This window comes from Coregonus clupeaformis, unplaced genomic scaffold (genome assembly GCF_020615455.1).
Source record: "Coregonus clupeaformis isolate EN_2021a unplaced genomic scaffold, ASM2061545v1 scaf1167, whole genome shotgun sequence".
Classification (NCBI taxonomy): Eukaryota; Metazoa; Chordata; class Actinopteri; order Salmoniformes; family Salmonidae; genus Coregonus; species Coregonus clupeaformis.
Genome location: NW_025534621.1, coordinates 91,516 through 118,918, shown reverse-complemented (window position 1 = coordinate 118,918; position 27,403 = coordinate 91,516). Strand labels below are relative to the sequence as shown.

At 44.0% G+C, this 27,403-nt stretch overlaps 1 non-coding gene and 3 pseudogenes across 1 annotated transcript; 2 read left to right on the top strand and 2 right to left on the bottom strand.

Annotated features, from left to right (window-relative positions):
* The first annotated feature begins 1,278 nt into the window (after positions 1-1,278).
* On the top strand, positions 1,279-14,032 carry LOC121558521 (annotated as a pseudogene).
* Positions 14,033-17,273: 3,241 nt separating this feature from the next.
* LOC121558523 lies at positions 17,274-19,196 on the bottom strand (annotated as a pseudogene).
* A 92-nt stretch (positions 19,197-19,288) lies between these two features.
* On the top strand, positions 19,289-26,916 carry LOC121558522 (annotated as a pseudogene).
* Positions 24,433-24,506, bottom strand: trnat-agu. The gene has a single exon. It is a non-coding gene; the product is annotated as a tRNA-Thr (tRNA).
* Positions 26,917-27,403: the final 487 nt, after the last annotated feature.

Below are 27,403 nucleotides of genomic sequence, written 5' to 3'. Positions count from 1 at the left end.
TATCTGTGACCAACAGATGTATATCTGTATTCCCAGTCATGTGAAATCCATAGATTAGGGTCTCATTTATTTATTTCAATTGTCTGATTTCCTTATATGAACTGTAACTAAGTAAAATCTTTGAAATTGTTGCATGTTGTGTTTATATTTTTGTTCATACATCAAATTCACTGAAAACTGTGAAATGGTGACAGCGCGAAACCTCAAAAGGCGTTTGGCTTCCACAGTTTCTTCGACAACATAGAGGATGGTGATGGCCAATGTTACCAACTGCTTCCAGACCAGGTTTTACCGTACTAAGAGGTGGGCAATCTGAATGAACAAGGGTCTGAGAACCTGCCGGATTAGGTCAACGAAAACCACACAAGACACAATGAAGACAGCAACATACACCAGATCATCATCAGCAGGCCCGCATGGAATATGCGCACACCGAATTCTGATGAATATCTGCAGAATTTCAAATAGACCAGCTGATAGAGAAGTTAACAAAAATGTACTTGTTGCTGAATTTGCATTTTTATTTCATTTTCATGTATTTCAATCACCCAAAAGTGTCCCACTCTCCCAACCATAGCCCATCGCCTGCAGTGGTGTAAAGTACTTAAGTAAAAATACTTTAAAGTACTACTTAAGTTTTTTTTGGGGTATCTGAACCTTACTTTACTATTTATATTTTTGACAACTTTTACTTTTACTTCACTACATTCCTAAAGAAGATAATGTACTTTTTACTCCATACAGTTTTCCTGACACCCAAAAGTACTCGTTACATTTTTAATGCTTAGCAGGACAGGAAAATGGTCCATTCACACACGTATCAAGAGAACATCCCTGGTCATCCCTACTGCCTCCAATTTAGCCGACTAACAAAACACAAATGCTTCGTTTGTAAATTAAACTATCTGTAAAAAAAAAAAAATTTTAATCGTGCTGTCTGGTTTGCTTAATATAAGGATTTTTAAAAATGATTTACACTTTACTTTTTCTATTAAGTTATCTTTACTTTTACTCAATTATGACAATTCGGTACTTTTTCCACAACTGGATATTTCCAAGGACCAATGGAATGGTCTACAATGTGCACACCCCGCCCACGTAAAACGAACTCGCCCATTGATACAAGGTAGGTTGACAGATTTGTAAAAAAAAAAATGTAAACAAACAATTGGGAAATCAATTGTGTTCGTGACATTTAATGCTAAGGCGAAGACAACTTTGATTGGGAAAGGTTGTAGCTTGATAGCTACGTTTGTCATTTTACTTAAATGTTTTATGCAAAACATAAATGGCCAGTCTGATAGTCGGATGTAGTTGTCAAGGTAGCCCAAGGAAATTGCGTCAGTTTTTCCTCGACATACTGATTAAGGTTGGTTGGTTGTATGGATCATTAATTAGCTAGCTATACGAGCATAATATAAGTGTCTGTTTATGGCAAAACTTGAGTTGATTAGCTGCTCAACTGCATCGACGCTCGGTCGACGGTTGCTAGCGCGGAGGTGGATCCGCCTGTCATTGTCGTGAGTGCGGTGTGTGATGCTGCACTTCAGCGCAGGCTGTGCTGTGTTGTTAGGCCGCTAGCGAGTTTGTGTTGATTTTGCACTGACAGTACTAAATGTGTCAAGTGTATAGTCATTGCAAATTGTGTAGTAGTAACTAGTATCCCTCTAGCTTTATGCCAAAGTTTGGATGGAAACGTTATTGTTGTTATGGTCTTGCTCTCGACAAGACTGGCTATGCAGTTAGCTAGCTACTGTAACTAGCTTAGCCTATCTAGCACGACGTTTGCAGGCTAACTAGCAAGCTAAGTCTTGTTAACATCACTAGCAGCAGTTGGTCTACAACAACTTATGCAGCTTAGCTAGCTAAGTTGCTGATATCACTTGCTATATCAATTTACGCAATATGATAAACTGTTAACCAAAGCCAGGCAGTTGACAGGTAAGCTAGTGTCACGGGCATCGGGTGTTGACTGCTGATTGTAGCCCGAAGGCCGGTAGATGGCGCTTTCGAAACGACTCAATATCGTCATCTGCCGGCCTTTGGGTTATGCTGATTGTAGTGACTGTCGAAACTGTTCTGACTTGACACTGACAGTTTACGTGGTCTACTACTAGACCTCTACGTATCCCAAGTAGGTTTGGATTAGTTAGCTAGTAAATAGTCTGTAGATTTTCCACTGCTATTTTCAGGTTGTCTGACTGCATTTAATCTCCCTAGGCCCCAATCTAATAGCCTACAGTGAAGGCTCAGGCTGTCGTAATGTCGGAGCCCAAGGCACCCACCCCGACTCCGGCTGGAGACACATACAAAGGATGGCTATTCAAATGGACGAATTACATCAAGGGCTACCAGCGACGATGGTTCGTCTTGAGCAACGGTTTACTATCTTACTACAGGTAAGAATGGGGCGAGATGGGGTGACATGACATAGTACCTCTTTGCATCCTCTGTAACAGATAAGACTAACAGTTACCAGAAAAATTTCCAGCAGTTCTGTTAACAACAGTAAGGGCAGGTGTTTGGCAGGTGGGAGCGAAGGACACTGTGCTAGCTAGCTTGTTAGCTAGGAGGACTCTGGTACACAGCAGGCGGGGGCAACACCTGTAGCTAGGTCCTAGGATACCGGTAGACAGTGTCCTTAGCCCCTGAAAAACTCTGATAATACTTTTATTTCCCCTTTGATCCACATTTTAATCGCCTAGACAATCAAGGGAAATCCCAAAATATCAAAAGTGTCACACAAGCATGAAGATGGCATGCTCGATGGGGGGGGGGGCGTTCCTACAGATGCCGGAATGCCACCATGCAGGAACGCCCTGAATTGCGGGCTGCAATCACACGCTATTGGAAAAATCTAGAAGAATGCCATTGTTATCCAGGGATATGGCTACGGTCATTTTGTCACTGTCAATGTATAAACGGTTACATTATAGCTGTGATTTGCTCTGTGTTGCGTTGACATTTCCCCTGCACTACAAGGTGAATACAACTTGCTCTCCTTTATCATGAGTTTTGACTATGGCGCACAGTATCATAAAGAAATTGAAGCTAGAGGTCATCATGGATTCCCTGTGTAACTCTTTGCGATTTAATGGTGTCACAATATTGCATGACTCATCTCCGTTTTGCTTGCCACAAAGAGGTGTCTGAATACTTAGTGTGTTTTCAGCTCTGTGGGGGAGTCATCATGTCTTCACAGGGCTGTGTAAAATGAGTCGTGTTTGTTTAATGGGTTTTGGAGACAGACTGTGTACCATTCACCTCCAGACTGTGTACCATTCACCTCCCACTCCAAGCACGCTGTGTGTGTGTTGCGTGAACAGTACTGTTTGCCTAACAATTTAGAGTCTGGTGATAAGCACATCCAACAATTCACACACTTTTCATGTTCCTATCTCTGAGTCTTTTTCCAATGAGGTTGTTTTCTCTCGAGTAACTTGCCAAGACTGCATTTAGCGAGACATTTGCTCAAAGGTTTTTGCAATCATGCAAAATTGCCAAACCAGAAATGGTGCAATGAAATGTTTTTCCAACACTAGGCTAGATTGCTTTGTTCCATATGAACAAATTAGTTAGGTCACAATAGCCAATAGTCCACACTGAACCATCAGTCAGCTGGTTTCTATTGCCACGCTTCCCTGTAGTCTGAGTATTGGGTCCCCCCCTCCTCTTTGCTGGTGTAATCATAATGGTTCCTGGTTAAACTGGCTGTAATCAGAGACCTTTACTTAATGGAATGTCAAAGAAAACATTAATGTGGAACAGAGAGCATTGTTGTCCAAAATTAGGTTACTCAATTTTGCTCCAACTAGCCTAAGGCTACCTCAGTCTGAACATATTCCCTAGTCTCTATCCCTATTTCTGGTGTTTGCAGAAGAAAAGAAACCGGGTAGGTGAAATTGTCTTCCAGTAGGCTTAGAGAAGCTTCTGCCATATTGCTTCCTATATGGTTCCTTGATGAGCAAACACTGAAGGGGACCAGGTTAGGGGTCTAGGGAATGTTTTTGGACCAGGCGTACAAGCAAGAGTTGACTGGATAAGGAGCTGGTTCAGGAGTTGACTGGTTACAGAGTTGACTTTTTCAGGAGTTGACACTAGTTAAACCCACCCCTCTCTCTCTCTGTTTCTCCCCAGGACCCAGGCGGAGATGGGCCACACGTGCCGGGGCACCATCAACCTGGCCACAGCCAACATCGCGGTGGAGGACTCGTGCAACTTTGTCATCTCCAACGGCGGGGCGCAGACCTACCACCTGAAGGCCAGCTCTGAGGTGGAGCGGCAGCGCTGGATCACCGCCCTAGAGCTGGCCAAGGCCAAGGCGGTCCGCAATCAGGCTGAGTCTGGTGAGGGAGGGAGAGGAGGGAGAGGAGGAGGAAGGGATTTGTCTGTGTAGAACAGTCTGTGATGGGTACAGAGAGAGGGTACGGGAAGGAGGGTTGAGGGGGGCTGTCTGAGTGGAGTGTATACTGTATGTGTTTCTTCATGTTCCTTTGAGAAAGAGGAGGTTATTTTACAGTTTACTGTATAACCCCAGTAAAAGTGATGGGGGTGGGGCTATCATTCTGATATAATGTAAAAAATAAATAATGTTTTGTCATCTTTCAGCCAATCAACATTCAGGTCTCGACCCACCCAGTGTGTATGTGTGTGTATATATATATATATATATATATATATATACTTACTACGGTCAAAAGTTTTAGAACACCTACTCATTCAAGGGTTTTTCTTTATTTGTACTATTTTCTACATTCTACACTTTTTTGGTTACTACATGATTCCATATGTGTTATTTCATAGTTTTGATGTCTTCACTATTATTCTACAATGTAGAAAATAGTAAAAATTAATAAAAACCCTTGAATGAGTAGGTGTGTCCAAACTTGTAACTGGTACTATGTGTGTGTGTGTGTGTGTGTTCAACCCTTTCCTTTCTCTCTTCTCCAGACGACTCTGGTGATGAGTGTCCCACTTCACCCCCTACCTCGGGACAGGCCGGAGGGGCACGTAACTCTAACTCAGAGGTCCAGTCCACACTACGCACGCTGGGCAGCAAGGTGGAAGACCTGAGCACCTGCAATGACCTCATTGCCAAGCACGGCTCCGCCCTCCAAAGGTCAGGGGTCAACCCATCACTCTCACACAAACCTTACAATAAACAACTGGTTGAATCCCCATGTATAGACAACGATAGTAATGGAAGATAACTTTGACCACACACATAGAACACATCAACGGATGCAAAAAGCTATTGCTCTGTTCTATCCTTACAAGCACATAGTAACTGGTTGGCCAGATAAGGGCTAAGATTTTGGTATGGACCAGATATTTGTCTTGGTTGCAGAGTAGTCTTGAGTGAATAAACAAATGAGATGTACTACATACGAAAGGGATGCGCTGAGGGGATGGGTTGAAGGGACTGGCTTACGCTCCTTGGCTGTGCCTCTGTCCTAGGTCCCTGTCAGAGCTGGAGGGGGTGCGGCTGGGAGGCGACACGGATGGCAAGATCCGGCAGGTGACGGAGAGAGCCACGTTGTTCCGCATCACCTCCAACGCTATGATCAACGTACGTGTTGATGTTATAGTTTTTATAGTATGCAAAGGCAAAACTGGTTTACAAAGCATTGTACATAGAATACAGTGTAGGTCTAATAAAGTAGTCTAATAATATAGTAAAGACAGCTGTACCTTGACTGTTACACAAACATTTACGAGGCTTTGTGGTGTTGTATGAATGTTCTTAAAGCGTTTCTGTGACGTTTCCCTGACATTCCTCTAACGTTTCTCCCCCCAGGCGTGCAGAGACTTCCTGGCCCTGGCCCAGGCCCACAGTAAGCGGTGGCAGAAAGCCTTGCATTCGGAGCGGGACCAGAGGATAAGACTGGAGGAAACATTGGAGCAGCTAGCCAAGCAACACAACCACCTGGAGAGGGCCTTCAGAGGAGCCACCGTACTGCCCCCTTCCCAGAGCAACCCCACCCTGGACAGCAAGAGTAAGGCATCACCTCAGACCCCGAACAAACTGTTACATTAACTCTGTGACCCCTTACCTTTTAACTCCCTAACTCCCAAACTGACTGTTAGCATGCTAGTTAAGTCAACCAGTGAATCTACAACCCCACTCTCGTTCATAATATTTAGTTTTCTTCCTCTCTCTCAGGTTCGGGCTCAGTAAAGGGCGACGCGAGCGACGAGGATGATGAGAATGAGTTCTTTGACGCCATGGAGGACCCAGCGTTCATCACTGTACCGGCCGACCCCAAGTATCATAGGTCAGCACACCTTTACCTCTTTCTTTTTACTCGATCTGATCTGTCCTGTTTCTCGCTCTCTTCCTTCTCTCTCAACCTCTTTTTATCAATACAAATGGCATGGTATTTTATGAGTGATAAACTGAGCTTTTAAAAGGCAAACTGTAATTGGTCAAATGCAATTCTTTCTTTCTCTCTATATATCTCTGTTTCTTTCTCTTCCACTCAGAAGGTCAGGAAGTAACGTCAGTGGTCTCAGCACTGAGACTGGAATCGATGACCAGTCGGTGAGTCTGTCACTGTGTTTTGAAGTTAAATATTTTTTTAGTTACTTGCTTTACTTGTCCCTTGAAATAATTGTTTTTGTTTGTTCTGCCTTCTTCTTTGGCCGCCCACAGCTTTGTGACGAGCAGTCGTTGGGGTCCAATTCGGAGTCGCCCCAGTCCCTGGAGGTGGAGCCAGTGAGGAAGAGGCGGACCAAAATCCCAGACAAGCCCAACTATTCGCTGAACCTCTGGAGCATCATGAAGAACTGCATCGGCAAGGAGCTCTCCAAGATCCCCATGCCTGTAAGAAACACGTGTGACTGTAGACTATTGCAGCACACCCTAACCGTTGCTTTCAGCTCTGCATTGTATTGAACGAGTGCAGAAGGCAGGGAACGACTTTCTGGAGTGAAATGCATCCACAGGTAACTGCCATGGAAATACTTGTTTAAATGAAGGATACAAAGTATATTGAAAGCAGGTGCTTCCACACAGGATGGTTCCTGAGTATATTAAGCAATTAACATCCCATCATGCTTAGGGTCATGTATAAAAATGCCCAATTGCCTAACTATTTTGGCTACCATGGCTAGAAGAAGAGATCTGTGATGTTGAAAGAGGGGTCTTAAAGGAGCATAGGGGGTTTAAAGGGTGTGTGTGTGTCTCAGTCATAAGATCTCAACCCAATTGAACATTTATGGCAAATTATGGAGCGGTGCCTGAGACAGCGTTTTCCACCGCCATCAACAAAACACCAAATGATGGAATTTCTCGTGGAACAATGGTGTTGCATCCCTCCAATAGAGCTCCAGACACTTGTAGAATCAATCCCAAGGCGCATTGACACTTTATGTCAGTGTTCCTTTATTTTGCCAGTTACCTGTATTTTGCCCCTTCCATTCAAAGTTTCCTTTCTTCCTCTCCCCCTTTTCTCCCCTTCTCAGGTGAACTTCAACGAACCAATCTCCATGCTCCAGCGTCTGTCCGAGGACTTAGAATACTACGAGCTCCTAGATAAGGCAGCTAAATGCCAGAGCTCTCTGGAGCAGCTGTGCTACGTGGCTGCCTTCACCGTATCATCCTACTCTACTACGGTCCACCGCACAGGGAAACCCTTCAACCCCCTACTGGGGGAGACCTACGAACTGGACCGGCTGAGGGAGAGCGGCTACCGCTCACTGTGCGAACAGGTAAAGGAGGGAGGGGGGGACACGGGATGACTGGTAGGAAAGAGAGGGGGGGTGGGCAATGTGGGAATGACTGGTTGGGAAAGAGAGGAATTGGAAAAACAGAAGGGGGGGAGAGAGGGCTACAGGTTCAAATGGGTGAGGGGCTAAGAGAGGGAGGGGGGCAGAGAGAGAGTAGGAGAGAAGAAGCTTTGCATCTACAGTGCTCCTTTACTGTCGATGATGTACAGAAATGGCTATATGTTTTTAAAACCAATACACATTCAATAAACCACGAATTGACATCACAACAATTTGATCATATCAATCCGGTTTATTACAAGTTGCAACAAGGAGACCCCTCCCAGAACAAAAGCAGAGCAGGCCCTTAAATATTAATCACACAGCATCAAATGTTCTGTAAACACCAGCCCGAGAGGCTTGCAGGAAGTCGCTGCGAAAGTGTCACAGATCCATTATCACTGTCCTCGAATCCAGTCTGGCGTCAAACATTAACCATAACATTCAACACTGGCAGACATTTGATACTGGCAGTTAAACAGGGCAAAGGTAAGAACATCAGTACTTGGTTACAACAGATAATTATATACTACTTATTTAAATATATTACTTAAACATACATGGTTAACTCCTGTTTCCCTTCCCCAAGGGAATGCATCTGTCTGCGTCTCCCCGCACATACAATCATGTTTATTACATATCAATTCATATCAACAGTAAATCAAATACAGGAAAATAATTACTCATTTACAATTCCCACAGTACATTTACAGAGAGGGCATCTATGGGTACAAACAGCCAGTTAGTCAGAGAACTGTCAAGAGTCACAGCGTTGTCAATAACCTGTGGTGCTGAAACGTCCTGTTCTGCTGTAGCATATTCCAATAGTCCGCCACATAATACCCATAAAAACACGGAAATGGTTCCAGTGGTCTTTGCGCCATTCATTTTTCACATCGGGAATTTTACAAAAAAATCGAATGAATTGTGTGTTTGGTGTATGCTTACCTTGGCGTGATGTTTTGATAGCCATGAGTTTTATCAATATATTAGCCTCAATTGCCTCAATAAAATGTGCTATGCTAATTATTCATAAAGTTACCTTGTCCGAGAGAGATTTGCACGGTTATCAAAACGTCACGCCAGGGTAAGCCTACACGAAACCCAGACCTTATATGAAGTAGTTCTAAAATCCCAGATGGAAAAATGAATGGTGAAAAAACGATTGGAACCATTTCTGGGTTTTATGACTCATGCTGTGGTACTCCATTCCCTGGGGGAATTACTGAGAGGAAAACACCTTCTAGTGGCAGCTGTGGGAAACAACTGCACTCTACTCCCACATTCACACTCTTATGAAACTAATTTGCATAAATTGTTTAAATATGTTGTTTTAGCCCAGCACAGCCACATCTGACTCAAGTAATCGGCTAATCATCAAGCCATTGATTAGTCGAATCAGGTGTTTTAGTGCACAGTTAGAAAGAAAAATGGTACCTTGTGGGTCCCCAGGACTGCAGTTGCGAAACACTGTGCTAAGTGACTCAATTGTAATATAGCCCTACCCAATCCTCCTCTATCCCTTCCTCCAGGTGAGTCACCACCCGCCTGCAGCGGCTCATCATGCCATCTCAGAGAGAGGCTGGACCCTCCGACAGGAGATCTCCCTCGCCAGCAAGTTCAGGGGAAAATACCTCTCCATCATGCCTCTGGGTAAGGCAGTGTGTGAGGACTGGTAGCTGCCAGCGAATGTCTCCATCATACTCTTTTTATTTTTTGTTTAGTTGGCATTTTACATCTTTGCTGTGGTGTAATCATCTTCCACAGGTTCTATCCAATGTATGTTTGAGAAGAGCAACAATCACTACTCGTGGAAGAAAGTCACTACAACAGTACACAACATCATTGTGGGCAAATTGTGGATCGACCAGGTAAGAAAAATGTCACACTCAATCTTTGGCATAGACGCATCCAGATCCTACAATGGGCGTTAGGAGATTTTAGACCAATTCCAAGTATAAAAAAAAACATTCAAGATTTATTTTGGTGAACTACACATTCCATTCTCTCTCGGTTTTCTCAGTCGGGAGAGATAGACGTGGTGAACCACCGGACCGCGACCGCTGCCATCTCAAGTTCGCCCCTACAGCTACTTCTCCAGAGACGTGGCCAGGAAGGTGACTGGCGTGGTGACAGACAAGGAGGGTAAGGCCCACTATGTGCTGTCAGGGACGTGGGATGAGAAGATGGAGTTCTCCAGGGTGATGCAGAGCAATAAGGGAGAGAACGGCGCGAGGGCAAACAGAAGACCGTCTACCAGACGCTCAAAGCCAAGGAGCTCTGGAAAAGAACCCACTACCGTGAGTAGAGTGTGGGGGGTGGGTGAGGTTGTGTGGGTGTGTTTTTGCTGAAGAGGTGCAGCAAACCGAAAAATACATTTGGTGTGTCAAAGAAGACGGCTTTTTTCAATCATCTCATCTTTGGTCTTTCTCTCTCTTTCCTATCTGTCCCTTCCACTTCCTCCCTCCTCTCTCTCTCTCTCTCTCCTCATTCCCCTCTTTATTTCCCATCCCCTCTCTTCCTCCCATCTGCAGTGAGGGAGCGGAGACCATGTACTACTTCTCGTCGCTGGCGCTGACACTCAACGAGCCCGAGGAGGGTGTGGCGCCCACCGACAGCCGGCGGCGGCCTGACCAGCAGCTGATGGAGGCGGGCCGGTGGGACGAGGCCAACGCCGAGAAGCAACGGCTGGAGGAGAAGCAGAGGGGCGTCCGCCGCGAGAGGGAGAGAGAGGCCCAGCGTGCAGCCAACCTGCCCGAGGAGGGGGCAGAGGGGGTGGAGGTAGCAGAGGACGGTAAGAAAGAGGGAGGGGGCGAGGGATGGAGGTGCAAGAAGGGCTACGTCCCAATTATCTCTCCTTCCTTAGTGTTCACTTGTTGACTTTCCTATACTTATTTGAAAGGAAATGACTGGTATAAGAAACATGGTGGAGACGCCCACTAACCAATGCCTCACCAATCCAATGTGTGGAGTAGTAAACAAGTGCAGGATATTATTGGGACATGCCCAAGATGGGAGCAAGATCCATTTCCTGTGCTTGTGAGTAAGCAAGTACTCCCCATTAACTTGAATGAGGAGTCTGTGCTCTTTTGGCTTCTATTGTAGCTAGAGAGAGGGAAATGAGATGGAGGCAGGTTTGAGGGAAGAAAAAGTGAGTGTCGTCCTAGAGCTGTCTGTGTTCATATTCTGTCTACCAGTCTGTCCCTTTCTCCTCTTGTACAGTTGAAGTCGGAAGTTTACATACACCTTAGCCAAATACATTTAAACTCAGTTTTCTACGATTCCTGACATTTAATCCTAGTAGAAATTCCTGTCTTAGGTCAGTTAGGATCACCACTTTATTTTAAGAATGTGAAATGTCAGAATAATAAGAGAGAATGATTTATTGCAGCTTTTATTTCTTTCATCACATTCCCAGTGGGTCAGAAGTTTACATACACTCAATTAGTATTTGGTAGCTTTGCCTTTAAATTGTTTAACTTGGGTCAAACGTTTCGGGTAGCCTTCCACAAGCTTCCCACAATAAGTTTGGTGAATTTTGGCCAGTTCCTCCTGACAGAGCTGGTGTAACTGAGTCAGGTTTGTAGACCTCCTTGCTCACACACGCTTTTTTCAGTTCTGCCCACAAATGTTCTATAGGATTGAGGTCAGGGCTTTGTGATGGCCACTCCAATACCTTGACTTTGTTGTCCTTAATCAATTTTGCTACAACTTTGGAAGTATGCTTGGGGTCATTGTCCATTTGGAAGACCCATTTGTACCAAGCTTTAACTTCCTGACTGATGTCTTGAAATGTTGCTTCAATATATCCACATAATTTTCCTTCCTCATGATGCCATCTATTTTGTGAAGTGCACCAGTCCCTCCTGCAGCAAAGCACCCCCATAGAATGACGCTGCCACCCCCGTGCTTCACGGTTGGGATGGTGTTCTTTGGCTTGCAAGCCACCCCCTTTTTCCTCCAAACATAACGATGGTCATTATGGCCAAACAGTTCTATTTTTGTTTCATCAGACCAGAGGAAATTTCTCCAAAAAGTACGATCTTTGTCCCCATGTGCAGTTGCAAACCATAGTCTGGCTTTTTTATGGCGGTTTTGGAGCAGTGACTTCTTCCTTGCTGAGCGGCCTTTCAGGTTATGTCGATATAGGACTCGTTTTACTATGGATATAGATACTTTTGTACCTGTTTCCTCCAGCATCTTCACAAGGTCCTTTGCTGCTGTTCTGGGATTGATTGCACTTTTCGCACCAAAGTATGTTAATCTCTAGGAGACAACGCGTCTCCTTCCTGAGCGGTATGACGGCTGCGTGGTCCCATGGTGTTTATACTTGCGTACTATTGTTTGTACAGATGAACGTGGTACCTTCAGGCGTTTGGAAATTGCTCCCAAGGATGAACCAGACTTGTGGAGGTCTACAATTTTTTTTCTGAAGTCTTGGCTGATTTTGTTTTGATTTTCCCATGAGGCACTGAGTTTGAAGGTAGGCCTTGAAATACATTCACAGGTACACCTCCAATTGACGTCAATTAGCCTATCAGAAGATTCTAAAGCCATGACATCATTTTCTGGAATTATCCAAGCTGTTTAAAGGCACAGTCAACTTAGTGTATGTAAATTTCGACCCACTGGAAATGTGATACAGTGAAATAATCTGTCTGTAAACAATTGTTGGAAAAAGTACTTGTGTTATGCACAGAGTTAGATGTCTTAACCGACTTGCCAAAACTATAGTTTGTTAACAAGAAATGTGTGGAGTGGTTTAAAAAACGTTTTAATGACTCCAACCTAAGTGTATGTAAACTTCTGACTTCAACTGTATATGTCTGTCTGTCTTTCACACGTTTGTCTGTCTCTCTGTCCCCCAAGCTGTCATTGAGGACTCTTTCATCACTGACTCGCCTTTGAAAAGCAAGTACTCCTCTCTTCCTCGTCTTTTCTCCCTATTGTCTCACTCTACCTTTACTCTCTCTCTCACTCTCTCTCTCTCTCTCTCACAAATGATCCAATCCACTTTTCACAAGGTAGGTGTATTTAATACCTCTGACTATCCATCACCTCATCTCATCATTTCCCGCTTTCTTTGTTCATCCATCCTTGGTTTGTGCTGTGTTCAGCCGATGCAGTGGAGATTGGTACGGAAGCGAGCCATGCTTCAGATGAAAGCAAGTACCACTAACTCCCCCCTTTCCTCTGTCCATCTTCCTCGCTTTCTCCACCCTTTCGCTCTCTTATTCCCTCCCTTTCTGACACTTGATCCGTCTATCACTTTCCGTTTAGATTGTGTGTGTGTGTGTGTGTGTGTGTGTGTGTGTTATATAGACAAAGGTAGTTAGACAAATACTAGCTAGCTAGCTTTCTTGTGATGCAAATATGCTAGTCAATCAAAACCAGGGTCGTATTCATTAGTGCACACTGTAGCAAAATGTTTAGCAACAAAAACAAGAGTTTCTTATTGGACAAGTTCAGGAAGTCCCCTCCCTGTTTCGGGACGTTTTTCTACCTACGCTGTCTATTGAATACAACCCAGATTTCCAGGCTATGCCTAGAAAACGACTTGTTCTTGTGCTGTGAAATGCACATTTGAATTCTAATACTCAATAGAGGAATGTTTAAAGTATGTTTTGAAGAAAACTATTTTCGATATGCAGCAATGTCCAGTGGTGGCAAACAGCTTAGTAGCGTAGTAAAAGTAGGCTAGCTTTAATTTTGCACATCACACCAGTAAGTATCATCGTATATTAAACACATTTATTTGGTTAGGTTGTAGGTTCTTTTTTTATGGACAGTCTTCTTTCCCCTCTTCTTTTCATCATTTTATTCCTTTCTTGTCAATTTTTCATGTTCCTCTCTCTCCCCTTCAGCGGACCCAGATGATTCTCCACCTCACACTCCAAGCAAGTAGCCCTCTACTCTCTTCCTCTCTATACCACTGTCTATTTCTATCCACACACTCACATACTCATCTGTCAGTCTTCCCTTTTGCAGCCCCACGTGGTCCGCCCCTCTCAGAGTATCAAAGCAAGTATTAATAGTTTGGGACACACACACATGATTTCATTCTCACACCTATTTAGATGCATTTTCCACATCAACCATCATATCTTTACATCTTGTTCCCCCCCCCCCCCCCAGTGGATGACATGGAAGGTCATTATGGAGCTGCGGTCAAAAGCAAGTAACGCCAGTGTTGTTCTTTCTCTCAGTCTCCTCCTCTGTTGTTATTTGTCTGTAGTTTGTGTCTCCTTCCTATTAGAAGCTCTAGTAGTTGCAGTATCACTTGTTTGAGAAATACTAGTTCCCAAAGTCTCACGGCGTTCGTATGTGTGAAATGTTGTAGCACTAGAAATGAACTCTGGGAACTATTGTAGCTAGACACCACCATACTGCAGCAATGTTGTCCTTGTCACCGTATTGTTCTAATGTTCCGGTTCTCCAGGATCATACCAAAGAGGGATGAGCCAATACTGTCATAATCATTGCTCAAGCAGTGACAGAAAACCCCTGATCTCATCCTTCTTTTATATGGTCTTGATGCAGAAGTTCCTTTCCCAAAGCTTCCATGGCTGGTCCTCAACATCTATGATTCTTTCAATAGATTAACTCGTTCTTTTTCTTGTTATTTCCGTCAGGCGCCCCACCAGGACAACTATGAGGCGATGTGGTTCGAGCGACCGAGGACGCCCGTCACGGGAGAGTCCATGCACGTCTACAAGGGGGGGCTACTGGGAGGCGAAGGACCTCGGCAACTGGGACATGTGCCCCGATATATATTGATCCCCCCATCAGCAAATTGTACTAACCCAGGCATTTGGAACATGGAAGGCCAAGCCACCCTTTTTCCCCAATTGAAGAGGGCGTAAACTGGTATCGACACTGTTTAACCCCAACCCTCCCTCTTTCAGGATAGATTTTGGGTTGTAATGGTACCTCTCCCCTATCACTCTCTGTGAGGATGGTGTGCATAGGGGCTGTGAGACCCTGCAGGACAGTAGGAAAGTGCAACCGGACAGGGGGACAGACCTGCTTTCTTCTGCCTTCATCTTCCGTGTAGGGTCAAGTTGCCCCTAGATGCTGATCTGGGATCAGTTTTGCATTTCCCCCACTAATGTTTAAGGTTAGGATTGGAGGAGCCAAAGCTGATCCTAGATCTGTAGCTAGGGAAAGCTTCATCTTCACTTCGATGATTTGATATCTCCCTTTAGAGCCACTGGCTAGACCTTTGTCTTTCTGTTTCTTCCTTTGCCCCTCTCTTTCTCTCACCCTCTCTTTATCTCACCCTCTCACCCTTGCTATGTTAGCCGTAGAAAAGACTGGGGGCAGAAAGGTGTAGTCTGGTTGTTAGATTCTAGCGATTTAACACTATCAAACAGAGACCCTTCAAATGTCAAACACTAACTCTACCTTGCTCCTCTTCCAAAGGATATGGACTAACTGCATATGAACATGGCATAAACGCATATCGACGTGAACAGTTTGTGTGAGAGAATATGTCTGTGTGTGGGGGGGGGTGTTATTATAACAATGGGTTGGTGCTTATGTCCGCTTTGGGTCTGCCAGATTTTCAAAGCTTCACAAATGCTGTATAAGAGGTGTGTTTGAGAGAAAGGGGGTGAGCAACAAATGCATGAGCCTGCGTGTGTGCGCTTGCATGTGAGAGTGAGAAAATGAATGCGTGTGTTTGAGAATGAGTGTCCTTCTCTAGAACTTGGTGACATCACATTAGCTTCTCTGCTGTGGCTGTTTTGCACAAGGATAGTTTGGGCTTGGAGCCTGTTATCCCTCTCGAAGCAGCGGAATCGGCTAAATGAAGGATGTATCGTCATAAAATACTATTTAAACAGTTCTACAACTCCCTACATCCCAAATATGGCTTCCACCACCTCTTCAACAGCAAAACAATCTAGCGTAGCCTTATAGTTTTTATTAGGGTTAAGTTTGTGAGGCAGACTCGACCAAAACACATTGGAATAGTGGCCTAGTAATTTAGTGGGTGTGTGGATGCTTCCTAAATGGCACACTATTCCTATATAGTACACTTCTTTTGACCAGACCCCTATTGGCCCTGGTCAAAAGTAGTGCACTATAAAATAATAGGGATGCAGGGGAGATTACTCTTAATCTACATGAACTAAAGTGTGTGTGTGTGGCACTTGTACAGAATGTGAGCTTGAGTGCGAGGTTTGTGAGTTCCAAAATAAGATAAATCCCATTTTATTTTCAAGTGTACTTAAAAAAATGTGTTTGAGATCGAGGAAAAAAGGAATACAAAGCGAAACAGAACATTGCTAATATTTGTGTATATATCAAATGAAGTAATAATTAGTGCTATTAATAATATTGATAATTATAGTTAGATCTAATATGGTGATTGTGTTTAAGGTCAGAGAGAACTCCCAGTTTTTCTGAAATAGAACATTACTGTTTTTCTCCTAGAACTGGATTGTCCATTAATTGTAAGTCAACTGTAACTTGTTTGATCACTTCTGCATTGTCTCCTACTCCCTGGCCCTGTACAACTGATGTACAATACATTTGACTGAACAGTTGTGATCCAACAGTTTGTTTGCACAAAAAAAGTCACTGCTGTGAAGACGCCACACAATGGTTGTGCTTTTTTTTCTTCAAATACAAACGGTTGGTTCACAATATCAGTACATCAGTTGTCAAACCAGAGTTTGTACCCGTCTAAGAGTTGAATGTTCATCATTATTGTACTGCCATATTGTTTATATGGTCTGTGAGTTTAGTTTTTCACTGTCTTTTTTATTAATCTGTTTTTATTCATTTTTTCAATAATTACATCTTGTTTCTCCATTCGTCGTAGTGTCCTATCTTTTTATGCCCATTCATTCTCTCTGTTATGGATCTTGGTCAGTGCGCTGAGTATAACAGCTTTTGCAGGGTGATGTAATAAAGCCTGACTGGAGAAGTGCACACTTGCTGTATAACGTCATCATTCCTCTAATGCAACACACTAAAGTGGGCAAAAAGCTTGCAATGGTGATGTAGTGGACCACAAAGAAAAAGGTTGGGAGACCCACTTGTATAAATGTATAGAACAATTGTTTGTTTAATGGAATATTGGATTACGCTCCAGTAAAACATAGTACAAGTTGAAGTAAAGATAAGAATTCTTCCAGCCCACGTTTGGATTTCCGCAGAATAGAGGTAGGAGGCACTTTTTGCATCTGCAATGCTCCACAGGTGGTAATTTGTTTTGAAAGGGTTTGCTGCCCATGCGCTCCAGTTCCAACAGCGAGCATCGATAGCCATATCGGCCCTCCCTAGGCACTGTGTAGATCTGAAAGGATTGGATAGATTTGAAGCAATGGTGAAAATTCCACCTAGCCTATCGATGGAAAGCTCGATCGCTTATCCTGGGGGAACTGCAATACACGGGTCAATGTGTGGAGCAAGCTCCTTTTCTGACTGGTTCTTTCATATCTACATGAAGTGCCTAGGGGTGCTTCTCAACAGGGCTCTAGATCTGAATGTCCCATCAGTCAACCTGTGCACTCCCCTCTACTTGTCCCCTTGCCACCTTTCCGTGCAGCTTTTGGGTTCCTGGGCTGTGATTTCTGCAGCATGGCGAGTGTGTCCCCTCTTCTCGATCTTCCTCAGCTGTTTCTTCTTCATCCTCTTGATCTTTGTTGTGTTCCGGATCTGGGATGGAAAATTCAGACAGGGAAAGATACAAAATTATGTAGCGCTTAGCCTGGGACCATATGTATCAAGCGTCAGAGTAGGAGAGCTGATTTAGTATCAGTATTGCCTTTTAGATCGCAAATGAACAAGATAACATGGACATGGGGGAACCTGATAGAACAGCACTTCTACTCTGAGACAATTGATACATACGCCCATGAAGTCAGCAATAGAGATCTGCCTGGCTCATGTAGGTTACAGTGAGAAACAAAGACTCCATCTCATTTGGGATCACGTGGGGCTGTGTGTGTGTTGCCTTACCACTTGCACAACCTCCGCCTTCCTCTCGTTCTCAGCTCGCCTTTTTAAGTTCTCCTCATGCCGCTTCCTCTTTTCCTGTAAGGGATGAAAGATACCCGCAAACAATTACATCATGAGGGGACGCCTAAACAATCACAGTTGCACTGCCAACCTCTAATGATGTGTGTTCAATAACACTGGGAACTCTGAAAATACGAGGTCAAATCACGACGTCAGTGAGCTTCAGGTCGGAGCTCTAGAAAGAGGCCTGAGTTCAAAACGATTTCCCCAGTCAGAGCTCGTTTTTTTCTGCCAGAGTTCCCAGTTGTCTTGAACACACTGGTCTGAGATTTCCGAGTTTCCAGTTGTTTTGAACGCACTGGTCTGAGATTTCCGAGTTTCCAGTTGTTTTGAACGCAGTCTAAGCACTACTTTAAGATGTTAGAGCACTAATGTGAACAGGTGACGACACAGACCTCTTTCTCCCTGGCCTTGTCCTCCTTCAGTTGCACTGAATATTTCTTCACCAGCTCCTTCTCTCGCTTGGCCTCCATCTTCTTCTCCCAGGAGGAGCACAGTGGCTTATCTCTTACAAGAGCCGAGAACCTGAAAAACAAAGCAATTCTATAGAGGTACATTTCATAAACAATTTCTGGACACCATAGGCACAGTGTTTGCATGGGCTGGGCTGACTAGTAATAGTTTGCATATGCATGCAGTTAATACATTGTAGGCTATTGCAACTTGCCCCTATATGACCCAATATGCCACTACTGACCTTTGCTTGTTGCGGTCTTTCCATACCCGTCCGGATTTCGGTTTCCCCAAAGGTATCAGGGCAAGTTTCTCATTTGACTCTGAACGAGTCCTCTTTTTTGCCGTTTTATTTGGGCGGTCCGGAAAGGTCTCCATTGGTATGGGACCAGCCTTGTTTTCCTTCTCGTTACAATGATGTGACACAGCTGGAATAACTGTACCTAATGATTTCTCTACAGGTGTGTCTGATTTTACTGGTTCTGGACATGCCTCAGCTGTTGCCAATGCATTTGATTTGGACTCGCTGCTTGGAAGTTTTTTCTCACGAGCCTTGTCGGCAACGGGTACCACGACTACAACCTCTGGTTCGGGTTCCGTCTGGTTCTCTGCATTCTCATTCGGTAACTCTTGAATGACAGATTTCCTTGTTCGGCGTGTTGGAGTCTTCGGTACTTCAGAGTCAAGATACACAGCTGGGGTCCGTACTCTGCGCCCGCTACGAGTTCGAGTCACAACGGGAGGAGGCAACTCGTCCTCTTCGGCCTCCAGTCCTTCGTTTGGTGTTATTTTCTCACTTGTCGACATGTTGTCCAAATGATATGACGTTGTGACCACCAATAATCAATACATATGTTGTTATTTACAGACCTTCAGAAGCGACAAACTGAGCAGAGTTCAAAAGCCCACGTGTGTGTTTATGATGCGAACCACCACCGAGGGAGAAGAGATGACAGGAAGTACGACAATACAGTTTGTGCCTTGGGCATTCCGTGAGACTGCCGCCTACTGGTAAGGCATCGGTACTGTCATAACAGACATCGTCACATGACAATATGACAAAACTTCCGCATCTCATCTGTTTACGTTCAGTTATTCAGTCAGTGGATCACGAGATTCAAACATGGTTTGCTCAAGAGTTGGAGTTGTGCTACTGTATTCCCTCTTTGCAAGTACAGTAAGTACTCTTACATAGATAATATCGTAATAGCTTAGACTGAATTAGTGGGAAAAGAAAACAGACAGATGGCAAGCCTCCTTTTGGAATGAACTTAAATTTTGAATGATGTTTAGATTAGCCTATAACTTGAACTAATCGCAGGTTCCTTGAACCATTTACCCGCTGGTGCACTGACTTAGCATATCTGGGTTGATTGCTTTCAAAGTAGCTAGCTAGCAACATTTCAAACTCTGTTTAGCTGACATTAACTATCACAGTTGATCTACTGCAAGCCATAGAAATTAATAACGTAAATGTACATTAGAATGACCTCTTTTCCCCTCTGTATTCATTTTAATCGAGAAGTAGACCTTTTCAACTTTGGCAAAGCGTCAAGTCTATTAAACATAGTGCACTGTGTTCGTAACAGATTCTAGTTTTGTGAACAGAAAAGAAAAACGCTGAATGTCGGCCCAGTTTCACCTAGTTTCATCCTCTCACACTACCCCCTGACTGGACTTCCTCTCACTACCATATTTTGGTGGTGAGAACGTTCTAAACGGATGCTTCAGCTTTATAGCCCCTGTGAAGTGTCAGGGTTACCCCTTCTGTCTGTGGTTGATCTAGCTATATAAATTAATAAATTAAGCCATATAAATTATACAAATTAAGCCATATAAATGAATAACATAAATGTGCATTAGAATGTCCTCTCTTTTGCTCTCTGTATTCATTTTCATCGCGATGTAGGCCTTTTCATTTTATACACCCAGCAACATCACTTGACTAGAGGACAAAGATTGGCAGTCACGTTGTTGCCAACCTTGTGCCATCACCTGATAAATCACCCCTTCACCATAAAAAGCTGAAACTGTAACAGAACAGTTACATGACTGCAATGAAATTATACCAATTGCTCTCAAGATGCGTTCCCTCAGACAACTATCTCTCTAAAGTTACTTTGATGTAGCCATAAAAAACAGCACATTGACTGCATGGCTCCCCCGGGATTTAAAACTACTATATGTGACCCTTACTTTGTTTAAATATCTGTCAGCTTGGGGTGCCGCAGACCTTCAGTGTGGACTACAAGAACGACTGCTTCCGTAAGGATGGGGAAGAGTTCCGCCACATCTCCCGGTAGCATCCACTACAACAGGATCCCCAGGGCCTACTGGAAAGACAGGCTACTCAAGATGTATATGGCCGGACTGAACGCCATTCAGACGTATGTAGACTTAGCCTGACGACTCACACTAAGTTATTTCGCTGCTCTGTCGTTCGCTACATACTTTAGTCTGAGACTGTCATAATTGAAGTTGTTTGTGGTGAAGAGGGGCGTTGTACAAAACAATGTCATCAGCGATTGGATCGTCTCTAACCAATCAGAGTATCAATCCGCCTCTTTACTCACGTGTGTTCTGGCTCTGGCCCAACCCATTGGTTTCTGGACCAATCAGACGGCCCAGAATGTGTTCTCATTCGGTGAACGGTCGGGAGGTATACTCAGATCCAGACTCATTGTGGAGAAGAAACTTACGTCCGTAGGCTTGGAGTAGCGTTTAGCTGGAGCAAGGAGTCTGGGTAGCCAGACAAATGTAGACTGGCCACTATGTCATAAATACACTGAATGCCAACCAGTTAGATGAGTGTCTTAAATGTTCCTTCTAGTTTTCAGTTAGTCATTTCAGTGGCCAATTGGTACATAGAATTGATGTTGATCAAGTAATTCAAAGACAGAGCCATTTAGTCACATCACCTCCAAATGTTGATAACCCAACAGAATTCCTTTGGTGGGCCGTAAACCTCAGACAGAGCTATGATTTACTATCCGGTGGTATGGACTTAAATAGTACTTCATTATCCATTTTGGTTGAAAAATGACATTTGACATTCCAGGTACGTCCCTGGAATTTCCACGAGCCCACCTCGGATCAGTACAACTTCAGTGGGGACAGGGATCTAGAACACTTCCTGCAGTTGGCCCAAGACATTGGTCTGCTGGTTGTACTGAGGCCTGGGCCCTACATCTGTGGAGAGTGGGATATGGTGAGAGAATGACTGTAAACAATTGTTTTATGATAAATATACAAGTTGATGATATGATGTGTAATAATGTTGGCAAATTGTGCCTGTATTTCAAGTTGTTTACGGAAGACGATCAGTCACAATGTAGTAACGGCACTTCTACATCAGCCGTGTATTTCTTGACGGACTGTGTGATAATTTGCCAATTTCATGACCTGGTCTTTAGGGGGCTTGCCTGCCTGGCTGCTCCACAAGAAAGACATTGTCCTACGTTCCTCAGATATAGGTGTGTATTGACCGTCAGATGAGAATGCAATGCATTCTATTAGTATTACAATATAAGAATTGTGTTTTTATGACACCTAAATCCGTTTGTTTCAGATTACATTGCGGCTGTTGATAAGTGGATGGGCAAGCTACTGCCAATGATAAAACCGTTCCTTTATCAGAACGGGTGGACCCATCATCACTGTTCAGGTGAGTCATGTTGATATTCAATGATTAATACAAAATTAATTGGGGAATCAATAGCAAAAGTTCAGATAACTTCCTATTGTGCCTTAAATCTCTACAATTCAATAGAAGACTGTTTGTCAAACATTGCCTCTCATCTCCTCAACAAGAGCCCATCTCTCTCTCTCCCTCCCTCCCCTCCTCCCCTTCTCTCTCAGGTGGAGAATGAGTACGGCAGCTACTTTGCCTGTGACTACAACTACCTGCGTCACCTGACCAGTCTGTTCCGCCTCCCACTTGGGGGAATGACGTGGTGCTGTTCACCACAGATGGGGCTGGGGTCGGGTACCTCAAGTGTGGCTCTCTGCAGGGCCTCTACGCCACTGTGGATTTTGGCCCAGGTAGGCTTCTGAGGCAAAGATCTAGGATCAGATTATATTTCCCAAATCACTACCATACTGATAATAGGGGAAATGGCAAGACTGACCTTAGATCAGTGTCAAGGGGGAACTGATTCAAGTCAAAATATACACAACAAAGGTCAATGGTGATAATTTTTCAGTGAAATGCCTGGGATACTTGGTTAATGGAACAGGTATGATTTGAAGAAGCATAGGGGTGTTCAGTTGGTATGGTATCTATCTGTCTTAGATCTGACCGTGCTGTTGGGTGGTTGTTGATCGTGTGACGTCTAACCTAGCCTATTTCCTTTGTTTGCCAAAACAGACGTGTTGACTCATTGCGCCTTAGAAATCTATGACTCATGTGTTATACCATCTCATCCAGCATTGTTCAATAACTGTCTCTGTCTGTCTGTATACGTCTGTATTTGTTTAACAGGTGGGAATGTGTCTGCTGCATTTGATGCCCAGAGACAGGCAGAGCCCCATGGACCCTTGGTAAGCGTCTCTGTCATTAGATGTTTATTTTTTATATTATTTTGTATAATTTTTTTCTCCACTCCAGATACAAACTTATACGAACAACAACTTACAGACGCACACAAACAATAACTACATGTCGTTAGATGTTAGTGGTAAAAGTCCAACACACTTCTGTCCTCTCTAGCATGGCCAGATAGTGCTGACTGTATCCTGTGTTGCAGGTGAACTCTGAGTTCTACACCGGCTGGCTGGACCACTGGGGAGAGCATCACTCTACAGTGTCCACCGCCATCGTGGCCAAGTCCCTCAACGAGATCCCCGCCATCGGAGCCAGCGCTAATCTGTGAGTCGTGGTGGATGGATAGATGGATGGATATTGGGTATAGACAGCGAGATGGATTGATTGATTTGATAGATTCGAATGACAGACCTTTAAATTTACATTTTAGTCATTTAGCAGACGCTCTTATCCAGAGCGACTTACAGGAGCAATTAGGGTTAAGTGCCTTGCTTAAGGGCACATCGACAGATTTTTCACCTAGTCGGCTCGGGGCAACGCTCTAGTCGGTTACTGGCACAACGCTCTTACCCACTAAGCTACCTGCCGCCCCGCCTAAATGGTAGATCAAGTAATAATTAGTTCACCAACCAACAATGATTGATAGGAATATGTGTTGACATCATCACACATGAAACATTTAACATCAAAAAGGCACAGAGGATTTTTCAGCTGTTGACAACTAGTTATAAACCTCTCTCTCTGCAGATACATGTTTATTGGAGGAACCAATTTTGGATACTGGAATGGTGAGTCAAATTGTTCAATGATCCCATATTCTCTAGCGCTCTATTGCAGAACCCAATCTATTTCACTTTATTTGTGTTTGGCCATGATGTGAAGATTAGTTTATTTAAGTGAAATTGCCCAAGAAGCCGGTGTTTGGAGGATATATTGGCACGGGTGTTGTTAGGCCCGAGACGTTAGTCCAGTCAGATGGAACAGAGTAAATAGGCATTTTAACGTCATAGATTTAGCCGGTGGTTACTTGTGGAATAGACACCGGCTGGAATGCGGTTTTAACCAATCAGGATTCAGGATTAGACCCACCCGTTGTATAAAATCACGTTTGTCTCTTCATACTCTCAGGTGCCAATAGCCCCTATGCCCCCCAGCCTACTAGTTATGACTATGACGCTCCACTCACTGAGGCAGGAGACCTCACTGACAAATATTTTGCCATCCAGGATGTCATCAAAATGGTTGGTAACAGAGATATCACACTACATGTCATACATACAATATGTTTGATTAGATTATGCTTTCTCGTGACTTTTATAGCAAAAGTTTCTATGGTCAGCATTTTAGTACCCTGACTTCTTATAAGCTTGAAATGGGTAGTAATTAAAGGTAAATCGGTCAGTTTTACAAATGATTACCTAATGATGTCATATCCACCTGTATTTTCCCTCAACAGTATCGGAAGATACCAGAGGGACCCGTGCCTCCATCAACACCTAAATATGCCTACGGAGCTGTGCCAATGAAGAAGGTAGATAATCTTCAGACATTAAACATTTGAGTTAACATTTTTATCAACGTTTATTTGTCATATGCACGGATTAAAGAGAAGTGTACACAGTACAATGAAATGCAAGAAAAGGCACTGCTGAGATTCGAACTCAGGATCTCCTGTTTACTAGACAGGCGCTTTAACCAACTAAGCCACAGCGCCGGATAGAAATGTCTTTACCTTTACCTGACTTTGTTGACACATTGCACACAGTGTGGAGAAGTGTTGCAATATTTACATTTTAACATTTAGTCATTTAGCAGACACTCTTATCCAGAGCAACTTACAGTTAGTACATTCATCTTAAGACAGCTAGGTGGGACAACCACATATCACAGGCATAGAAAGTAATTGTATTATTAAAAATACATTGTATCATAGGCATATCATAATACTCTACAAGCAAATGGATCTTTTCTCTTTTTCCTCTTGTGTTGATTGAGCATGGAGTGTAGACAGTGTAGAATAGAATCCAGTAGATTCCAACAGAATGTGTTTCTTTCTGCCTCCTCAGCTTCACACAGTAGTCGATGCTCTAGACATACTGTCCTTCTCCGGTCCGGTGAAAAGCCTCTACCCGTTGACCTTCATTGAGATGAACCAAGTACGTCCCACAAGCTCAACGTCGGTCTGTCCTTTTCTGCACTAAGTGTAAGCAGCTATGGTTGTTATGATCCAAAATGGCTGAGAGGCTTTGCTCGCTTTATTTGTTTTCTCTCCAAAAGCCGTTTGGGTTCGTCCTCTATCGGACCAAGCTGCCTGTGGACTGCAGTAAGCCCACCCCTCTCTCCTCACCACTGAATGGAGTCCATGATCGGGCATATGTATCAGTCGACGGGGTGAGTTAGTCATCAAAACTTCCCTGCAATTCATTTGGTTTGCTGCAAGTTAACATGTTGGTGCTCAATAATGGTCAATGGTCACAAATTCTTGTCCAAGGAGGACAGGTTCTTGTCCCGGGCTCAGCACTAGAACACACAATTTAGACCTTGATTAGTGAAATCTGTGTTGTAGTGCTGGACTGGAACCAAGACCTGCACAGCATGTAGGTTTCAAGAACCAGTTGGTGATCACTGTCATTCATACAAAGTCAGACTGAGGCACTGATTATTATCTCAAAAGAGGAAGAGAGAAAAGTCTTCAGGTTCTTCAAAAAAAGGAAAATGTCTGTTGTAATTCAATATGGTCTGTCATCAGGTTGCTGCTGGGATCCTAGCGAGGGACAAGGCCCTGACCATTAATGTGACTGGGAAGGCTGGGAGTCAGGTGGACATACTGGTGGAGAATATGGGCCGAGTCAACTATGGGAAAGACATCAACGACTTTAAGGCAAGATGTTCTTTTCAACAGTTATTTAAAGCTGGCTCTCCTGAGTAACCACCATTAATACAGCACCCTTCCATTAGCTACTTAATTCTACAGAACCTTATTCGGTCCCACTGAACATTATGAGCTGGTTGCTTGGAAATAGATTAAGCAAAGTTCTGGACTAAGAAGCACTTTGTAGAATTTGAATTGAACCTGCTTTTTAGCCCACCATTAGTATTATTTTGAGTCTGGGAATCCAACCCTAAGTGTCCTATGCACACATACATGACTAAGTGATGTTTTGACTCCCTCCTTCCCTCTCTCTGTCTCTCTCTCTCTTTTTCTTTCTCTCTCTACAGGGCCTGGTGTCTAACCTGACATTGGGGGGCCGACATCCTCACCGGCTGGGCTGTCTACAGCCTCAGCATCGACCAGGCTGTTAGCCAGGGTCTTCTCTGGGAGATGGGCTCTAGGAGGCTGGTCCTCCACCACCCTCACCCCTCTCCGTTCCTTCTATGGGGGGCACTTTCGCCATCCCCCGGTGGCATCCCAGATCTGCCCCAGGACACCCACATCCAGTTCCCGGACTGGAGAAAGGTGGGTTTTACCTTTTAAGTAGATTTTAATTGTTTGTTGAATGGCTCTATTGTATGTTGTTCCTGAGCAGGGACCACAACTGCAAATGACCTTATAGATAATGTGACTGACTAGTCAACTGCAAATGGCCTTATAGCTAATGTAACTGACCTGTGTCATCTGTGCGCTGACAAGACTGTTGTGTTAGCCCTCTGAGCTAAAGCCTAGGCATTAGCCTTAGACACACCTCTTCATATCTCAGGCAAGGTTACTCATCACGTAAGCGTGGTTTGCTGAACCACGTTAGTTTCACATACCCTGGTGCAATATACAACTTGTTCATGGTCCCCGACACTACTGAATCCCGAACACGTACATTATTTCTAGTATTTTTTAAAAATGCTATTCCTTTATGTTTTGTTTTTATCACTAGGGCCAGGTGTGGATCAACGGCTTCAACCTGGCCGCTACTGGCTCCGCCGCTCCCACAAATCACCTTGTACGTGCCCGCTAGCATCCTGAGCACGGCCGCGCCCAACAACGTGACCGGTCCCTGGAGCTGGAGGGGGACCCATGCACCCCCGGGCCCTGTACCGTGGAGTTCGCCAACACCCCGGTCCTGAACGCCACCGTTAAGTCTGACCACAAACACCAGAGGGCGCTGTTCCATAAAGAGGATCTCTTATGATGAGCACTGATCAAAAATGCACTTACTGTATGTATCTGGAAGTGATCTATTTTGTACTGATCATTTTAAATGTTTGTAATTTAATCACGGGTGGCTGTACCTCTAATATTACCTCTATTTGACAATTCAGTGTCTTAAAACCCTACATGACTTTGTTTACACTAGCATCTGTATTCAAAGGGAATTAAGTATGCCTCATTTGAACAGTATGTTTGTCTGGAAATGTACTCAAGTTCACTAAGGAAAATGAGTCATTTAGAAGTGCTATGAACTTGAGTAGTACTCTAAATGTAAGTTGAGGTCAGTGGTGCTCAAATCATGAGCCTGGAGGTCCCTAGTACTGCTGGTTTTCTTTTTATGTCAGTGCACTATGCAGCTGACAATACGCCTTTAAAGGCATGTTCACAGAGATCACATTCATGGTAAACGCTGGCATGTCTGCTCAAGTGTAAATTACCTTTAAAAGTCTCTTATAGTGCACTGTGCT